Below are 17,594 nucleotides of genomic sequence, written 5' to 3' on the forward strand. Positions count from 1 at the left end.
TCGGAGCCATGAAGTCATGTTGCAGCTGTACAAAACTCTGGTGCGGCCGCATTTGGAGTATTGCGTGCAATTCTGGTCACCGCATTATAGGAAGGATGTGGAAGCATTGGAAAGGGTGCAGAGGAGATTTACCAGAATGTTGCCTGGTATGGAGGGAAGATCTTATGAGGAAAGGCTGAGGGACTTGAGGCTGTTTTCGTTAGAGAGAAGAAGGCTAAGAGGTGACTTACTTGAGGCATACTAGATTATCAGAGGATTGGATAGAATGGACAGTGATGGGAAGATCCCCTTTTTCCTCAGATGGAGATGTCTAGCACGAGGGGACATAGCTTTAAATTGAGGGGAGATAGATATAAGACAGATGTCAGAGGTAGGTTCTTTACTCAGAGAGTAGTAAGGGCGTGGAATGCCCTGCCTGCAACAGTAGTGGACTCGCCAACAGTAAGGACATTCAAATGGTCATTGGATAGACATATAGACAATAAGGGAATAGTGTAGACGGGCTTCAGAGTGGTTTCACAGGTCGGCGCAACATCGAGGGCCGAAGGGCCTGTACTGCGCTGTAATGTTCTATGTTCTATATGGAGGTGATGAGAAAGGAGATGGCGGTGGCGCTGAAGGTGTTGGTAGAGGAGGCAATTGTCCCAGTGAAGGTAGCTGTTGCATAGGCGTAGGCTGAGGTGACGGATCAGATTGAGAAGATGAAGTGAGTGGAGGAGGCCATGTCGTGGCACAGCAATCAGCTCACCTCGATGGGAAATGAGCTGCAAAGGGTGGTTGAGACAAATAAGCGGCTGTGAGCGAAGCTAGAAGATATGGAGAACTGCTCAAGACTACAAAATTTAAGGATTGTGGGCCTGCCCGAGGGGGCTGAGGGCCCGAGGCCGACTGAGTACTTTGTCAAGATGTTATCAGAACTGATGGGGTAGGGAGAAGAGCCCTCTCGGTATGAATTGGCCCGGGTTCATCGGTCGCTGAGGCCTAAGCCTAAGTTAAACAAGCCGCCAAGGGCAGTGATTATCGGTTTTCACAGATATCACATGAAGGAGAAGGTATTGAACTAGGTAAAGAAGGAGCGGGAGGTGCATGGGGCTGGTTCGTATCTATCAGGACTTGACGGGGGAGCTGGCAAAGCGGCGAGGGGCTTGCAGTCGAATGAAGGCAGTATTAAACGACAGTGGAGTGCGGTTTGGAGTGGCGTTTCCAGCAAGGCTAAGGGTAACCTACAACTCCAGAGACTTCTATTTTGTGACGGTGGAGGCGACGGAAGCATTTATGAAGGCAGAAGGTTTAGGAGGAAGTAAAGAGTGGGAGAATGTATATATGTAACTTTGAATAATGTTCCTACTTCATACTGCTATAGAGGTTAAAGGTTTTTTGATGCTGTTCTTTATAGCTTTTTGTTGCTGTTCTTTGTAGGGACGTGTTTTGATGAAAAGTACATATTTGATTGGTTTCTTTTATTGGGACTGGGCGAGAGGGGAGGAAAGGCCTGAGCAGGGGCCCCGGCACTAGCTAGCTTAAGTCGGTTAGTGAGTGGAGGTGTTGCGGGGGGGGGATTGGAGCCGGGTGAGCAGGTTTCAATGGGCCTGGGAGGTGAGAAAAGAGAGGGGAGGGTTCGATGTCAACAATGGATAGGGACGGGTCAGGCTCAGTGGGTATGGCCCGAAATTATGATGATGGTGGATAAACAGGGAGGGGGAGTGGCGGGGGGGAGGCTCCCTGTTAAGATAGTGATGTGGAACGGGAGGGGGTTGGGAGGCCCAGTGAAGAGGTCGAGGGTGCTTGAGGATTTGAAAAGTTTGAAAGCAGACATGGCGATGCTGCAGGAGACACACTAGAGGGTGAAGGATCAGGGGAGGCTTAGAAAGGGCTGGGTTAGCTTGATGTTTCACTCGGGTTTTTTTAAAAAATATATTTATTAAAGTTTTGTAACACAATTTTTCTCCCTTACAAACAATAACCCCCCCCTCGTAACAAAAAAAAACGGGAAATCGCGCAGAGCAAGATATACACATGGCAAAATGATATATTTACACAGCTTTGTACACTGGCCCTCACCCGTACGTGTCAGTTTCCCCAACCCTTCATGTTATCTCTTGCTCATCCACCCTCCCAGGCAGTCCCCCCTTTCCCCCCCCCCTCCCAGGACGTCCCCCCACCTCCCCCCCTCCCCCAAGGTTGCTGCTGCTGCTGACCGACCTTCCTCTAACGCTCCGCGAGATAGTCTAGGGACGGTTGCCACCGCCTGTAGAACCCCTGCGCAGACCCTCTCAAGGCGAACTTAATCCTCTCCAACTTTATGAACCCAGCCATATCCTACTAGGGACGCAAATGCCAGAATGCCGGCCTCTTTCGCCTCCTGCACTTCCGGTTCGTCCACTACTCCAAATATTGCTAGCCCCCAGCTTGGCTTGACCCGGACTTTCACCACCTGAGATATTGCTCCCGCCACTCCTCTCCAGAACCCATCCAGTGCCGGGCATGACCAAAACATATGGACATGGTTCATTATCATGTTTAAGAGCCGCCGCACATTGGTGTTTAATTGCCTGCCCTTTACAAATCCCGTCTGGTCCTCGTGGATTACCCCCGGGACACAGTCCTCAATCCTCGTAGCCAGCACTTTTGCCAGCAACTTTGCATCCACATTGAGGAGCGAGATCGGCCTGCACGATCCACATTGCAGTGGGTCCTTGTCCTGCTTTAGGCTCAAATAAATTTTCGCTTCCGACATGTCAGGGGCAGGGTACCCTCCTCTCTTGCCTCATTAAAGGTCCTCACCAGTAGCGGGGCCAACAGGTCTGCATACTTCCTGTAGAACTCCACCGGGAATCCATCCGGTGCCGGGCCTTCCCCGCCTGCATGCTGCCCAAACCCTTGCTCAGATCCTCCAACACAATTGGTGCCCCCAAACCAGCCACCTCTTGCTCCTCCACCCTCGGGAATCTCAGCTGATCTAGGAATCGTCTCATCCCCTCTTCCCCCGCTGGGGGCTGGGATCTGTACAGCTCTTCATAAAAGGCCTTGAATACCTTGTTTATTTTCATCGCACCCCGAATCGTGGCTCCCCTTCCATCTTTGACTCCCCCTATTTCCCTCGCTGCCATCCTCTTACGGAGCTGGTGTGCCAGCATCCGACTAGCCTTTTCCCCATACTCGTAGGTAGCCCCCTGCACTTTCCTCCACTGTGCCTCCGCCTGCCCTGTGTCAACAGGTCAAACTCCGTCTGGAGCCGTCGTCTTTCCCCAAGTAATCTTTCCTCCGGGGCCTCTGCGTATCTCCTGTCCACTCTCAAAATCTCCCCCACTAAACTCTCCCTTTCCATACCCTCTGTCTTCTCCCTATGAGCCCTAATGGAAATTAGCTCTCCCCTGATCACCGCCTTCAACGCCTCCCATACCACCCCCACCTCCCCGTTGTCGTTGGCCTCCAAGTACCTTTCGATACACCCTCTCACCTTCCCACACACCACCTCGTCCGCCAGCAGTCCCACATCCAGCCGCCACAACGGGCGTTGGTCCCTCTCCTCTCCCAGCTCCAGTTCCACCCAGTGCGGGGCATGGTCCAAAACGGCTATAGCCAAATACTCCGTCCCCTCCACCCTCGGGATGATCGCCCTACCCAGAACAAAGAAATCTATCCGGGAGTAGGCTTTGTGTACATGGGAGAAGAAAGAAAATTCCCTGGCCTGTGGCCTTGCAAACCGCCATGGGTCCACTCCCCCCATCTGATCCATAAACCCCCTAAGTACCTTGGCCGCCGCCGGCCTCTTTCCAGTCCTTGATTTGGAGCGGTCCAGTGCTGGATCCAACACTGTATTGAAGTCCCCTCCCATTCTCAGGCCTCCTATCTCCAGGTCCGAAATGCGCCCCAACATGCGCTTCATGAATACTGCATCATCCCAGTTCGGGGCGTATAAGTTTACCAACACCACCCACGTCCCTTGCAGCCTACCGCTCACCATTACTTTCACAGGAGCAGGCCATTGGATTTCGGCGGGAGCGGTGCGCAAGTGATTTCTGGGAGGTAAGTTTCTCCTTTAAAAACACTAAGCATTTTTTTTCGACCCGCGGACTTCTGGGAAGGCCCCCCCAACCAATAAATTCTGGTGGAGAGGAAACCCGAGACACTACACGTGTAGTGTCTCCCACCCACCCTCCTCCTCTAACCTAATAATAAGATCCATTGGTGTGAGGTAAGTGCCATATTATATTATTATTTTTCCTTTTTTTTTTTAAATTACTGATTAGCCAGATCTTGGTTGGAAGTTAGAGGGATGGCAGGGAAGGGAGTGCAATGTTCCTCCTGCAGGATGTTTGAGGTGAGGGATGTCATCAGTGTCCCTGCTGATTTTACCTGCAGGAAGTGCAGCCATCTCCAGCTCCTCCAAGACCGAGTTAGGGAACTGGAGCTGGAGTTGGATGAACTTCGGATCATTCGGGAGGCAGAGGTGGTCATAGATAGATAGATGCTTCAGGGAATCAGTTACACCAAAGATTGGAGATAGATGGGTAACTGGAAGAGGGACTGGGAAGAAGCAGTCAGTGCAGGGATCCCCTGAGTAACAAGTATACTGCTTTGGATACTTGTGGGGGGGGGGGGGGGGGGACTTACCAAGGGTAAGCCATGGGGTACGGGCCTCTGGCACGGAGTCTGTCCCTGTTGCTCAGAAGGGAAGGGGGGAGAGGAGTAATTCTCATTAGTAATTCCCCTGATCACCGCCTTCAACGCCTCCCATACCACCCCCACCTCCCCGTTGTCGTTGGCCTCCAAGTACCTTTCGATACACCCTCTCACCTTCCCACACACCACCTCGTCCCCCCATTAGTAATTGGGGACTCAATAGTCAGGGGCACAGATAGGAGAGTTTGTGGGAGCGAGAGAGACTCACTTTTGGTATGTTGCCTCCCAGGTGCAAGGGTACGTGATGTCTCGGATCGTGTTTTCCGGGTGCTTAAGGGGGAGGGGGGGCAGCCCCAAGTCGGGGTCCACATTGGCACTAACGACATAGGTAGGAAAGGGGACAAGGATGTCAGGCAGGCTTTCAGGGAGCTAGGATGGAAGCTCAGAACTAGAACAAACAGAGTTGTTATCTCTGGGTTGTTGCCCATGCCACGTGATAATGAGATGAGGAATAGGGAGAGAGAGCAATTAAACACGTGGCTACAGGGATGGTGCAGGCGGGAGAGATTCAGATTTCTGGATAACTGGGGCTCTTTCTGGGGAAGGTGGGACCTCTTCAGACAGGAGGGTCTACATCTGAACCTGAGGGGCACAAATATCCTGGGGGGGAGATTTGTTAGTGCTCTTTGGGGGGGTTTAAACTAATGCAGCATGGGCATGGGAACCTGGATTGTAGTTTCAGGGTACGGGAGAATGAGAGTATAGAGGTCAGGAGCACAGATTTGACTTCGCAGGAGGGGGCCAGTGTTCAGGTAGGTGGCTTGAAGTGTGTCTACTTCAATGCCAGGAGTATACGAAATAAGGTAGGGGAACTGGCAGCATGGGTTGGTACCTAGGACTTCGATGTTGTGGCCATTTCGGAGACATGGATAGAGCAGGGACAGGAATGGTTGTTGCAGGTTCCGGGGTTTAGGTGTTTTAGTAAGCTCAGAGAAGGAGGTAAAAGAGGGGGAGGTGTGGCGCTGCTAGTCAAGTATTACGGTGGCGGAGAGGATGCTAGATGGGGACTCTTCTTCCGAGGTAGTATGGGCTGAGGTTAGAAACAGGAAAGGAGAGGTCACCCTGTTGGGAGTTTTCTATAGGCCTCCAAATAGTTCTCGGGTTGTAGAGGAAAGGATGGCGAAGATGATTCTGGATAAGAGCGAAAGTAACAGAGTAGTTATTATGGGAGACTTTAACTTTCCAAATATTGACTGGAAAATATATAGTTCGAGTACATTAGATGGGTCGTTTTTTGTACAATGTGTGCAGGAGGGTTTCCTGACACAATATGTTGACAGGCCAACAAGAGGCGAGGCCACTTTGGATTTGGTTTTGGGTAATGAACCAGGCCAGGTGTTGGATTTGGAGGTAGGAGAGCACTTTGGGGACAGTGACCACAATTCAGTGACGTTTACGTTAGTGATGGAAAGGGATAAGGATACACCGCAGGGCAAGAGTTATAGCTGGGGGAAGGGCAATTATGATGCCATTAGACATGACTTGGGGGGGGATCGGTTGGAGGAGTAGGCTGCAAGTGTTGGGCACACTGGATAAGTGGAGCTTGTTTAAGGAACAGCTACTGCGTGTTCTTGATAAGTTCGTACCGGTCAGGCAAGGAGGAAGGCGTCGAGCGAGGGAACCGTGGTTTACCAAAGAAGTGGAATCTCTTGTTAAGAGGAAGAAGGAGGCCTATGTGAAGATGAGGTGTGAAGTTTCAGTTGGGGCGATTGATAGTTACAAGGTAGCGAGGAAGGATCTAAAGAGAGAGCTGAGACGAGCAAGGAGGGGACATGAGAAGTATTTGGCAGGTAGGATCAAGGAAAACCCAAAAGCTTTCTATAGGTATGTCAGGAATAAAAGAATGACTAGGGTAAGAGTAGGGCCAGTCAAGGACAGGGATGGGAAGTTGTGTGTGGAGTCTGAAGAGATAGGCGAGATACTAAATGAATATTTTTTGTCAGTATTCACTCAGGAAAAAGATAATGTTGTGGAGGAGAATGCTGAGACCCAGGCTATTAGAATAGATGGCATTGAGGTACATAGGGAAGAGGTGTTGGCAATTCTGGACAGGCTGAAAATAGATAAGTCCCTGGGGCATGATGGGATTTAGAATCATAGAATCATAGAAGTTTACAGCATGGAAACAGGCCCTTCGGCCCAACCAGTCCATGCCACCCAGTTTTTACCATTAAGCTAGTCCCAGTTGCCCGCACTTGGCCCATAACCCTCTATACCCATGTAACTATCTAAATGCTTTTTAAAAGACACAATTGTACCCGCCTCTACTACTACCTCTGGCAGCACATTCCAGACACTCACTACCCTCCGAGTGAAGAAATTGCCCCTCTGGGCCCTTCTGAATCTCTCCCCTCTCACCTTAAACCTATACCCTCTAGTTTTAAACTCCCCTACCTTTGGGAAAAGATGTTGACTATCTACCTTATCTCTGCCCCTCATTATTTTATAGACCTCTATAAGATCACCCCTGAGCCTCCTACGCTCCAGGGAAAAAAGTCCCAGTCTATCCAGCCTCTCCTTATAACTCAAACCATCAAGTCCCGGTAACATCCTAGTAAATCTTTTCTGCACTCTTTCTAGTTTAATAATAGCCTTTCTATAATAGGGTGACCAGAACTGCACACAGTATTCCAAGTGTGGTCACACCAATGTCTTGTACAACTTCAACAAGACGTCCCAACTCCTGTATTCAATGTTCTGACCAATGAAACCAAACATGCCGAATGCCTTCTTCACCACCCTGTCCACCTGCGACTCCACCTTCAAAGAGCTATGAACCTGTACTCCTAGATCACTTTGTTCTATAACTCTCCCCAACGCCATACCATTAACTGAGTATGTCCTGGCCTGATTCGATCTGCCAAAATGCATCACCTCACATTTATCTAAATTAAACTCCATCTGCCATTCGTCGGCCCACTGGCCTAATTGATCAAGATCCCGTTGCAATCCTAGATAACCTTCTTCACTATCCACTGTGCCACCAATCTTGGTGTCAAACTTACTAACCATGCCTCCTAAATTCTCATCCAAATCATTAATATAAATCACAAATAACAGTGGACCCAGCACCGATCCCTGAGGCACACCACTGGTCACAGGCCTCCAGTTTGAAAAACAACCCTCGACAACCACCCTCTGTCTTCGGTCGTCCAGCCAATTTTGAATCCAATTAGCAACCTCACCCTGGATCCAGTGAGCTTTAACCTTCTGCAACAACCGACCATGCGGTACTTTGTCAAAGGCTTTGCTAAAGTCCATGTAGACAACGTCTCCTGCACTGCCCTCATCTACCTTCTTGGTCACCCCCTCAAAAAACTCAATCAAATTTGAGAGACATGATTTTCCACGCACAAAGCCATGCTGACTGCCCCGAATCAGTCCTTGCCTCTCTAAATGCTTGTAGATCCTGTCTCTCAGAATACCTTCTAGCAACTTACCTACTACAGATGTTAGGCTCACCGGTCTGTAGTTACCAAGCTTTTCCCTGCTGCCCTTCTTAAACAAGGGCACAACATTCACTACTCTCCAATCTTCAGGCACCTCACCTGTGGCTGCCGATGATTCAAATATCTCTGTTAGGGGACCTGCAATTTCCTCCCTAGCCTCCCACAACATCCTGGGATACATTTCATCAGGTCCCGGGGATTTATCTACCTTGATGCGCTTTAAGACTTCCAGCACCTCCTCCTCTGTAATATGCACACTTCTCAAGACATCACTATTTATTTCCCTTAGTTTCCTAACATCCATGCCTTTCTCCACCGTGAATACCGATGAGAAATATTCATTCAGGATCTCACCCAACTCTTGTGGCTCTGCACATAGATGTCCTTGTTGATCCTTAATAGGCCCTACTCTGTCCCTAGTTACTCTTTTTCCCTTTATGTATCTGTAGAAGCTCTTTGGATTCTCCTATGCATTATTTGCCAAAGCAATTTCATGTCCCCTTTTTGCCCTCCTGATTTCCCTCTTAACTCTATTTCAACAATCTCTATACTCTTCAAGGGATCCAATTGATCCCAGTTGTTTATGTACGTCATATGCCTCCTTCTACTTTTTGACCAGAGTCTCAATATCTCGAGTCATCCAGGGTTCCCTACTTCTACCAGCCTTGCCCTTCACTCTAAAGGGAATGTGCTTACCCTGAACCCTGGTTAACACATTTTTAAAAGCCTCCCATTTACCAGCCGTCCCTTTGCCTGCCAACAGTCTCCCCCAATCTACCTCGGAAAGTTCCTGTCTGATACCATCAAAATTGGCCTTGCCCCAATTAAGAATTTTAACTCTTGGGCCAGACCCATCATTGCCCATAGCTATCTTAAAACTAATGGAGTTATGGTCACTTGTCCCAAAGTGATCCCTCACTAACACTTCTGTCACTTGCCCTTCCTTATTTCCCAAGACGAGGTCAAGTTTTGCCCCCTCTCTAGTCGGTCCATCCACATACTGAATGAGAAATTCCTCCTGAATACACTCAACAAATTTCCCTCCATCCAAGCCCCTAATGCTATGGCTGTCCCAGTCAATGTTGGGAAAGTTAAAGTCCCCTACTATTACTACCCTATTTTTCTTGCAGCTATCTGTAATCTCCTGACATATTTGCTCCTCAATTTCCCGCTGACTATTTGGGGGCCTGTAGTACAGTCCTACCAAGGTGATCTCTCCCTTCTTATTTTTCAGTTCCACCCATATAGACTCAGTGGGCGAACCCTCGGATATATCCCCTCTAAGTACTGCCGTGATGTTCTCCCTAATCAAAAACGCCACTCCCCCTCCTCTCTTACCTCCTGTTCTATCCTTTCCAAAGCATCTATACCCCGGAACATTGAGCTGCCAGTCCTGCCCCTCCCTTAGCCATGTTTCAGTCATAGCTATAATATCCCAGTCCCATGTGCCCGTCCATGCCCTGAGTTCACCCGCTTTGCCCGTCAGGCCCCTTGCATTGAAATAAATGCAGTTTAATGGAGACTTTCCTTGCTCTCTGCCCTGCTTTCTCTGGTCATGCTTTACACACTCTCCCTTCCTGTCTTTTGTTTCTGTCCCCACTGACTTCCTACATCTGTTCCCATCACCCTGCCACATTAGTTTAAACCCTCCCCAACTGCACTAGCAAACACACCCCCGAGAACATTGGTTCCGATCCCACCCAGATGCAGACCGTCCGATTTGTACAGGTCCCACCTCCCCCAGAACCGGTCCCAATGTCCCAGGAATTTGAAACCCTCCCTCTTGCACCATCTCTCAAGCCACGTATTCATCCTAGCTATCCTGTCATTCCGACTCTGACTATCACGTGGCACTGGTAGCAATCCTGAGATTACTATCTTTGAGGTCCTACTTTTTAGTTTAACTCCTAACTTCCTAAATTCAGCTTGTAGGACCTCATCCCGTTTTTTACATATATCGTTGGTGCCTATGTGCACCACGACAGCTGGCTGTTCACCCTCTCCCTCCAGAATGTCCTGCAGCCGCTCCGAGACATCCTTGACCCTTGCACCAGGGAGGAAACATACCAACCTGGATTCTCGTTTGCGTCCGCAGAAACGCCTGTCTATTCCCCTTATAATTGAATCCCCTATCACTCTAGCTCTGCCACTCTTTTTCCCGCCCTTCTGTGCAGCAGAGCCAGCCACCGTGCCATGAACCTGGCTGCTGCCACCTTCTCCTGGTGAGCCATCTCCCCCAACAGTTTCCAAAACGGTAAATCTGTTTTGGAGGGAGATGACCGCAGGGGATCCCTGCACTGCCTTCCTACTCTTCCTCTGTCTGTTGGTCACCCATTCCCTATCTGCCTCAGTAATTTTAATCTGCGGTGTGACCAACTCACTGAATGTGCTATCCACAACTTCCTCAGCATCGCGGATGCTACAAAGTGAGTCCATCCGCAGCTCCAGAGCCGTCAAGCGGTCTAACAGGAGCTGCAGTTGGACACACTTCTTGCAGATGAAGGAGTCAGGGACACCAGAAGATTAACTTACTTACCTTGCAGGTCAGCTGTTTAGTTCGGGAGTGAGAGCCGGGACCTTAGAAACAGCGCGGGAATTTGAAAAAGCGCGGGAGCTGCGAGGCAGAGGGGACCGTTTAAAAGGTATACCGCTTTGGATACTTGTGGGGGGGACGACTTACCAGGGGTAAGCCATGGGGTACGGGCCTCTGGCACGGAGTCTGTCCCTGTTGCTCAGAAGGGAAGGGGGGAGAGGAGCAGAGCTTTAGTAATTGGGGACTCGATAGTCAGGGGCACAGATAGGAGATTTTGTGGGAGCGTGAGAGACTCACGTTTGGTATGTTGCCTCCCAGGTGCAAGGGTACGTGATGTCTCGGATCGTGTTTTCCGGGTCCTTAAGGGGGAGGGGGAGCAGCCCCAAGTCGTGGTCCACATTGGCACTAACGACATAGGTAGGAAAGGGGATAAGGATGTCAGGCAGGCTTTTAGGGAGCTAGGATGGAAGCTCAGAACTTGAACAAACAGAGTTGTTATCTCTGGGTTGTTGCCCGTGCCACGTGATAGTGAGATGAGGAATAGGGAGAGAGAGCAATTAAACATGTGGCTACAGGGATGGTGCAGGCGGGAGGGATTCAGATTTCTGGATAACTGGGGCTCTTTCTGGGGAAGGTGGGACCTCTACAGACAGGATGGTCTACATCTGAACCTGCGGGGCACAAATATCCTGGGGGGGGAGATTTGTTAGTGCTCTTTCGGGGGGTTTAAACTAATGCAGCAGGGGCATGGGAACCTGGATTGTAGTTTTAGGGTAAGGGAGAATGAGAGTAGAGGTCAGGAGCTCAGATTTGACGTCGCAGGAGGGGGCCAGTGTTCAGGTAGGTGGTTTGAAGTGTGTCTACTTCAATGCCAGGAGTATACGAAATAAGGTTGGGGAACTGGCAGCATGGGTTGGTACCTGGGACTTCGATGTTGTGGCCATTTTGGAGACATGGATAGAGCAGGGACAGGAATGGATGTTGCAGGTTCCGGGGTTTAGGTGTTTTAGTAAGCTCAGAGAAGGAGGCAAAAGAGGGGGAGGTGTGGTGCTGCTAGTCAAGAGCAGTATTACGGTGGCGGAGAGGATGCTAGATGGGGACTCATCTTCCGAGGTAGTATGGGCTGAGATTAGAAACAGGAAAGGAGAGGTCACACTGTTGGGAGTCTCCTATAGGCCTCCAAATAGTTCTAGGGATGTAGAGGAAAGGATGGCGAGGATGATCCTGGATAAGAGCGAAAGTAACAGGGTAGTTATTATGGGAGACTTTAACTTTCCTAATATTGACTGGAATAGATATAGTTCGAGTACAATAGATGGGTCGTTTTTTGTACAGTGTGTGCAGGAGGGTTTCCTGAAACAATATGTTGACAGGCCAACAAGAGGCGAGGCCACATTGGATTTGGTTTTGGGTAATGAACCAGGCCAGGTGTTGGATTTGGAGGTAGGTGAGCACTTTGGGGACAGTGACCACAATTCGGTGACGTTTACGTTAAGGATGGAAAGGGATAAGTATACACCGCAGGGCAAGAGTTATAGCTGGGGGAAGGGAAATTATGATGCCATTAGACGTGACTTGGGGGGGATAAGGTGGAGAAGTAGGCTGCAAGTGTTGGACACACTGGATAAGTGGAGCTTGTTCAAGGATTAGCTACTGCGTGTTCTTGATAAGTATGTACCGGTCAGGCAGGGAGGAAGGTGCCGAGCGAGGGAACCGTGGTTTACCAAAGAAGTGGAATCTCTTGTTAAGAGGAAGAAGGAGGCCAATGTGAAGATGAGGTGTGAAGTTTCAGTTGGGGCGATGGATAGTTACAAGGTAGAGAGGAAGGATCTAAAGAGAGAGCTAAGACGAGCAAGGAGGGGACATGAGAAGTATTTGGCAGGAAGGATCAAGGAAAACCCAAAAGCTTTCTATAGGTATGTCAGGAATAAGCGAATGACTAGGGAAAGAGTAGGACCAGTCAAGGATAGGGATGGGAAGTTGTGTGTAGAGTCTGAAGAGATAGGCGAGATACTAAATGAATATTTTTCGTCAGTATTCACTCAGGAAAAAGATAATGTTGTGGAGGAGAATGCTGAGCTCCAGGTAAATAGATTAGATGGCATTGAGGTACGTAGGGAAGAGGTGTTGGCAATTCTGGACAGGCTGAAAATAGATAAGTCCCCGGGATCTGATGGGATTTATCCTAGGATTCTCTGGGAGGCCAGGGAAGAGATTGCTGGACCATTGGCTTTTATTTGTATGTCGTCATTGGCTACAGGAATAGTGCCAGAGGACTGGAGGATAGCAAATGTGGTCCCTTTGTTCAAAAAGGGGAGCAGAGACAACCCCGGCAACTATAGACCGGTGAGCCTCACGTCTGTAGTGGGTAAAGTCTTGGAGGGGATTATAAGAGACAAGATTTATAATCATCTAGATAGGAATAATATGATCAGGGATAGTCAGCATGGCTTTGTGAAGGGTAGGTCATGCCTCACAAACCTTATCGAGTTCTTTGAGAAGGTGACTGAACAGGTAGACGAGGGTAGAGCAGTTGATGTGGTGTATATGGATTTCAGCAAAGCGTTTGATAAGGTTCCCCACGGTAGGCTATTGCAGAAAATACGGAGGCTGGGGATTGAGGGTGATTTAGAGATGTGGATCAGAAATTGGCTAGCTGAAAGAAGACAGAGGGTGGTGGTTGATGGGAAATGTTCAGAATGGAGTACAGTCACAAGTGGAGTACCACAAGGATCTGTTCTGGGGCCGTTGCCGTTTGTCATTTTTATCAATGACCTAGAGGAAGGCGCAGAAGGGTGGGTGAGTAAATTTGCAGACGATACTAAAGTCGGTGGTGTTGTCGATAGTGTGGAAGGAAGTAGCAGGTTACAGAGGGATATAGATAAGCTGCAGAGCTGGGCTGAGAGGTGGCAAATGGAGTTTAATGTAGAGAAGTGGGAGGTGATTCACTTTGGAAGGAATAACAGGAATGCGGAATATTTGGCTAATGGTAAAGTTCTTGGAAGTGTGGATGAGCAGAGGGATCTAGGTGTCCATGTACATAGATCCCTGAAAGTTGCCACCCAGGTTGATAGGGTGGTGAAGAAGGCCTATGGAGTGTTGGCCTTTATTGGTAGAGGGATTGAGTTCCGGAGTCAGGAGGTCATGTTGCAGCTGTACAGAACTCTGGTACGGCCGCATTTGGAGTATTGCGTACAGTTCTGGTCACCGCATTATAGGAAGGACGTGGAGGCTTTGGAGCGGGTGCAGAGGAGATTTACCAGGATGTTGCCTGGTATGGAGGGAAAATCTTATGAGGAAAGGCTGATGGACTTGAGGTTGTTTTCGTTGGAGAGAGGAAGGTTAAGAGGAGACTTAATAGAGGCATACAAAATGATCAGGGGGTTGGATAGGGTGGACAGTGAGAGCCTTCTCCCGCGGATGGAAATGGCTGGCACGAGGGGACATAACTTTAAACTGAGGGGTAATAGATATAGGACAGAGGTCAGAGGTAGGTTCTTTACGCAAAAAGTAGTGAGGCCGTGGAATGCCCTACCTGCTACAGTAGTGAACTCGCCAACATTGAGGGCATTTAAAAGTTTATTGGATAAACATATGGATGATAATGGTATAGTGTAGGTTAGATAGCTTTTGTTTCGGTGCAACATCGTGGGCCGAAGGGCCTGTACTGCGCTGTATCGTTCTATGTTCTATGTACATATCGCCCTCCATTGTCCGCTACAATAGTCTTGGCCTCAAATGACACCCGCTTTCCCACCAATATTGCCACCCCTCTATTCTTCGCGTCCAGTCCCGAGTGGAATACCTGTCCTACCCATCCCTTTCTTAGCCTGACCTGGTCCGCCACCTTCAGGTGTGTCTCTTGGATTCACTCGGGTTTTGACAGTCGGGCGTGGGGGGTTGCGGTTCTGGTGAATAAAAGAACTGAGGTTCCAAATGGAGAAAGTTGTGGCAGATCAGGGAGGTAAATAGTGACAGGGGCATTGGAAGGGAGGTTGGCAAGCGTGTATGGTCCCAACTGGGAGATATAGGGTTTGTAAAGAAGGTGTGTGCGGCCATCTCCAACTTGGATCCAGATGAATTGATAATGGGTGGAAACTGGAATATGGTGCAGGTGCCAAAATTGGACAGGTCACGACCGCGATCGCTTACCCAGTTGGGGGAGCGAAGGCATTGGCTGGGCTAATGGTGGAAATGGAAGGAGTGGACCCTTGGAGGTTCTTGCACCCAGGGGAGCGGGAGTATTCTTTCTTCTCTTCAGTTCATAAGGCCTATTCGCGGATCGAGATTTTTTTGTGTTGGGGCAATTGCTGTTTGCCGGAGTCAAGGGATCGGAATATTCGTCAATTGCGATATCGGATCATGCGCCACACTGGGTTGATATGGTGTTGGAGAAGGGAATAGTGCAGAGGCGGGGGTGGAGATTGGATGTGGGGCTGTTGGGGGACCGAGGGTTTTGTGAGAAGATTGGAAAAGTGATTGATGAATATGTGCTGTTTAATTGTACAGGTGAGGTCTCGCAGGCGGTGGTATGGGAAGCTTTGAAGGCAGTGGCGAGGGGGAGGTGAAATCGTTTAAGGCAAAGGTTGAGAAGGAGGAAAGGGTGGAATGGCAACGGTTAATAGATGAGATGCTGGAAGTGGATCCAACACTGTTGGAAAAGAGGAAGGAGTTGCAGGTGAATTTTGACAGGCTGTCCACAAGGATGGCGGTGCGCCAATTGAGGCGGCGAGAGAAGTATAGAGAGAAGGCATGACGCATGCTAGCAGGTCAACTTCAGAGGGAGGCAGCGGTGAGGGAAATTGTTCAGGTGTGGGATAGGGCAGGGAAGTTGGTGGTGGCTCCAGATCAGATTAATAGGGTGTTTGAGGAGTTTTACGAGAGATTGTATAGGTCATTGCCATCTGGGGAGGATCAGGAGATGCAGGAATTCCTGAATGGTTTGGAATTGCCGAGATTGGATGGGGCGATAGCGGAGCAGGAGATAAAAGATACGATTAGGAGGATGCAGTCGGGGAAGATAGCAAGGCCAGATGGGTTTCCAGTGGAGTATTACAAGAAATTTTAAGATAAGTTGGCGCCACTGATGGTGGGGATGTTTGAGGAGGCGATAGGGAAGGGGGTGTTGCCACAGACTTTGGGCCAGGCACTGATCTCCCAGGTGCTCAAGAAGAATAAGGATCCGACAGAATGTGGGTCGTATAGGCCCATATCACTTTTGAAACTGGATGCAAACGTGTTGGCGAAGGTCCTGGTGGGTAGGTTGGAGGAGTGCCTCGCGAAGGTGATAGGGGAAGATCAGAGAGGATTCGTGACGGGGAGACAGCTTTTTTCGAAAATTAGGAGGGTATTGAACCGGCGGAGGGGAGGGAGACAGAGGTGGTTGTGGCATTGGACGCCGTGAAGAGGTTTGACCGAGTAGAGTGGCAGTATTTGATGGCAGTTCGGGTGCGTTTTGGGATTGGGCCACAATTTGTAGATTGGGTAAGGCTGCTGTACAGGGAGCCGAGGGAGAGTGTCCACACGAATAGCATGAATTTGGGATATTTTGCTCTGCACCATGGGACCAGGCAAGGATGCCCTATGTCCCCCCTGCTATTCACGCTAGCAATTGAGCCGTTGAGGAGTTCGGAGGTGTGGAAAAGGGTGGTGCGGGCAGGGGTTGCAGAGCATAGGGTATCTTTGTATGTATCAGAACAGAGTGTGTCGATGGGGGGCATATTGGACCTGCTTCGAGTGTTTGGGTCTTTTGCGGGATATAAACTAAATTTAGACAAAAGTGAATATTTTGCAGCGTTTCGGCCAGGGGTGGAGGCAGGGGTGGCGGGGGGGGGGGGCTACCATTCCGTAGGGTGGGGACCCACTTTAGATATCTGGGGGTACAGGTGGCACGGGATTGGGGGGGGGGGCTCCGTAGGTATAACATTACTAGTCTGGTGGGAAGGGTGAAAGCTGATCTGGCAAGGTGTAATAGTCTCCCTCTGTCGGGTACAGGCAATTAAAATGAACGTGTTGTCGCGATTCTGGTTTATTTTTCAGTGCCTTCCTGCCGAAGGCATTTTTTCAAGGAGATCGAAAAGATGATTAGCTCGTTTATATGGGGGAAGGTGGCTAGGATTAGGAAGATGCTGTTGCAGAGAGGATGGCAGTCAGGGAGGTTGGGTCTTCCGATTTTGCTATATTATTACTGGGCAGCGAACGCGGAGAAGGTGAGGCGCTGGGTTAAAGGTTGGGGGGGGGGTGGGGGGACACAACTCCCAGTGGGTGAGAATGGAGGAGAGTCTGTGTTGGGGTTGGGTTGAGGGCATTGGCAACAGCGCCACTCCCGACGGCCCCAGAGAAATACTCAGTGAGTCCGGTAGTGGTAGCGACGTTGAAAATCTGGAGGCAGTTGCGCCAGCACTTTAGGCTGGGCGCAGGGTCAAGGGAAATGCCGATTCGGGGGAATCACAGATTTGAGCCAGAGAAGTGCCATGGGAGATTTTGGAGCTGGAAGGAGAAGGAGTCAGGGCATCAAATAATTTGTTTCGAGGGGTCCGGTTTGCGGGATTGAAGGAACTGGGGGCGAAATATGGGCTGGGGCAGGGGGAAATGTTGAGGTATATGCAGGTCCGAGTTTTGCTAAGAAGGCGATATAGAGCTTTCCGGTGGTGTCGGCCTCCACACTGTTGGAGGAGGTGCTGACGGCAGGGGGAATGGAGAAGGGGGTGGTATTGGCGATTCATGGGGCGATTCTGGGAGAAGAGAAGGCACCGCTGGAGGGGATTAAGGCAAAGTGGGAGAGAGCATGGAGGAGGGGTTGTGGTGTGAGGTGCTCCGGAGGGTAAATGCTTCAACTTTGTGCCTGAGGTTGGGGCTGATATAGCTGAAGGTGGTGTATAGGGCACACCTCACAAAGGCGAAGCTGAACCAACTCTTTGAGGGGG

General features: G+C 49.8%; 1 protein-coding gene across 9 annotated transcripts in view; it reads right to left on the minus strand.

Moving 5' to 3' along the window:
• The window catches only part of dzip1 (DAZ interacting zinc finger protein 1), a 646,334-nt gene that overhangs the window by 544,046 nt on the left and 84,694 nt on the right, over window positions 1–17,594 (minus strand). The gene's annotated exons all lie outside the window — the stretch shown is intronic.

Source organism: Scyliorhinus torazame, chromosome 15 (genome assembly GCF_047496885.1).
Source record: "Scyliorhinus torazame isolate Kashiwa2021f chromosome 15, sScyTor2.1, whole genome shotgun sequence".
Classification (NCBI taxonomy): domain Eukaryota; kingdom Metazoa; phylum Chordata; class Chondrichthyes; order Carcharhiniformes; family Scyliorhinidae; genus Scyliorhinus; species Scyliorhinus torazame.